Genomic DNA, 2,771 nt, shown 5'->3' on the forward strand with positions numbered 1-2,771 from the left:
GATCCATGGTTAATGCCCATGGAAGCAGCAGTCAAATCAGATGACATGTTGCACTGGGCAAATGTAGTACAAAAAAACCTCTTTGAAGTGTCATAGAGCAAAGATATCACTTTGAAGATTATGGTCAGCCTGACCCAAGCCATGTTATTTTCATCCACTCTAAGGCATGTGAAAGAATAATATGAATAATGAAGACTAAAGAACAACTGATGCATTTAAATTGTGGTGTTGGCAAAGAATACTGAAAATACCAGGGACTGATAGAAGAATGAACAAATCTGCCTTGGAAGAAGTACAGTTGGAATGTTCCTTGGAAGCAAGAATGGCCAGACTCGGTCTCGCCTACTTTGATCATGTTGTGTGAAGGGACCAGGCTCTGAAGAAGGATGTAATGCTTGATAAAATAAGAGGGTCAGCACAAAAGGGGAAGACTCTCAACAAGATAGATTGACACAGTGGCTGTAATAATGGGCTCAAGTGTAGCAAGGATTGTGAGGATGGAGCACTACTGTGCAGTATTTTGTTCTGTTTGTATAGGGTTTTTATGAGTTAGAACCAACTCAATAGCACCTAACAACATGTAGGCAAGACCTTTTTGAATACTCTGCCCAATAACCCATGAATTATGAGGTTTTCTAGTCTAGCTGATTGGAATATGCACTATTTGTAGTTCTGTGTGAACACCAGGCATTTTTCCCTTTAATTATTTTGCATGATTCTTTCTCTAGCCTCATCTAATTTCCTTACTGCATATACTGCTCACTATTTTGCTGAATATTTGAGAGGATTCCTCTGCAAATCTCTTGGGTCTCTGTCTGTACAGCTTTCTCTTCTCCATTGTCTGTCTACAAACTATGAATACTTTGGTCTCCCTGTGTTCTCAGCACCATCTCTTCAACTAGGGGAGTCTGCTAGGCTCTTCCTGGGTTCCCCTCTTTACACTTATATCTGGAAACTCACAAGAATAAGCTGGGACAATCATAGTGCTCCCCCTGTGTGTTTCCCCTCTGCCAGGGATCACTGTCCTTCATGGCATAATGCCTAGTGTGTTGAACACTACAGCTTTATATATCTTGTCTAGTGATACTGCCTCGGAAACCCAAGGAGGGGTCTCTATGAGTCGAGTCCAACTCAATGGCACATAACAAACAACAACAAGAAGTTATTTTAGTTATGTCAAATGGGAGAGTGAGATCCAGTCTCTGTACTCCATATTTTCCAGAAGGTTAAGTGTAGCATAGATAACTTTTTTATGTGAACAGACATTATTTGTTGACTGGTTGCTTTTCCTTCTGATACCACAGGCCTGCAGTGGTCCTGGGTTCTTTCATGTCAGGGTCCTTTGGCTTATGCATTGCAACCAAATGTTGCATCAGTAGAAATAGTATATTTTACACAAATAACATGCACCTTCTGTTTGTTTGCCAATCACTCTCCTTCCCCAGGAAGTATTCTTGTAAGTGCTGCCATGCCTTTTTTTTTTTTTTTAACATACGGCTGTTAAAAAAAAAAAAAAAAAAAAAAAACTCATAGCATGTTTACAAAAATACCTCTCAGGAGGAGGGAATGATTGGAAAACAAATGTAGAAGGTGTGTGCTACTTGTGTAAAAATATGGTAGTAGATATTTATGTCCTCTTACACTCTAATGTTTTCCTAATAAACTAAGGTGCACCTGGGGAAAGGGTGAGGGCATATGAGGACAACCATAAAATAAATATGACTTATCTTCCTTAAACTTCTCTGTAACTCAGTGATTTGACAGGAAAAGTAATTTAAGATAAATATAGAAATATACTCATGTGTGTACATGTGTAGGAGCTCTGGTAACATAGTGCCTAAGGCATTTGACTGCTAACTAGAAGGCTGGCAGTTCAAACCCACCAGCCACTCCTGGGAGGGAAGGTTGGGCAATCTACTTCTGTAGTGATACCACCTTGGAAACCCAAGGAGAAGTTGCTATGAGTCAGAGTCTACTCCAGGGCAGTGAGTTTTTAGTTTAGAGTATATATGTGTATTTCCAAGCTCTGTTCACCAAGAAGGCCTAAAAGCAATAATACTTTGATAACAATGAGCATACTCCTTGACTGAGATCTTGATTTCTAACTATCACTGTCTAATAAATGGAACTTGTGCTCCTTATAGAAGCAGTTGATTCCAGGGTAGAGATACGGAAAATACCAGATCAGCCTGGAGCATCCTGTGGTGCCAGAAAATAAGGAACTGCTAAAAAAAAAAAAAAAAAAGATTGGGGACTTATCAGAAGGACACAGGAATCAACGTGGTAGAACCCCAAAGGTCAAATATTTGAGCAATATAAGCAGCACAATAAATAAAGATAGTATATTATAACCCAGAGAATAAACTAAATATCCATGAGTTCATACTGATATATAAACAAATAAATAAATGGGGGAGAAGGGATAGCTCTTATAGAAGAAATCCAATTAATGACTTAGAAGGAATAAGGGAAATTGCCATTAAAGTAACACTGTGCAACAGAAACTAACCCCTGAGGTCACTTTGTAGCTAAATAAAAAAATTGTCTCAAAAAAATAATGAATATCACTGTTAAGTGCTGTGCTCCTTTAAAAATCATCTATATGAGACCAAATGGTCAGCCATTACTTTAAAACAAAGTAAGTAAGAATGTAAGGGGGCAGGGAAACTAAATTAATGGGAATTGTAGAATCAGAATGGAAATAATGCAAATCTTCAAACATAAAGAACGTCAACAATGTGACTGAGCAACTTGTATAGAAATTTTTGAAT

General features: G+C 38.2%; 1 protein-coding gene across 1 annotated transcript in view; it reads left to right on the forward strand.

Moving 5' to 3' along the window:
- PHKA1 (phosphorylase kinase regulatory subunit alpha 1) overlaps positions 1-2,771 on the forward strand; it is a 414,257-nt gene that overhangs the window by 70,437 nt on the left and 341,049 nt on the right. The window lies entirely within an intron of this gene.

The sequence above is a fragment of the Orycteropus afer genome, unplaced genomic scaffold (assembly GCF_000298275.1).
Source record: "Orycteropus afer afer isolate SDZICR_OR568_19922 unplaced genomic scaffold, OryAfe1.0 scaffold00926, whole genome shotgun sequence".
Lineage (NCBI taxonomy): Eukaryota > Metazoa > Chordata > Mammalia > Tubulidentata > Orycteropodidae > Orycteropus > Orycteropus afer.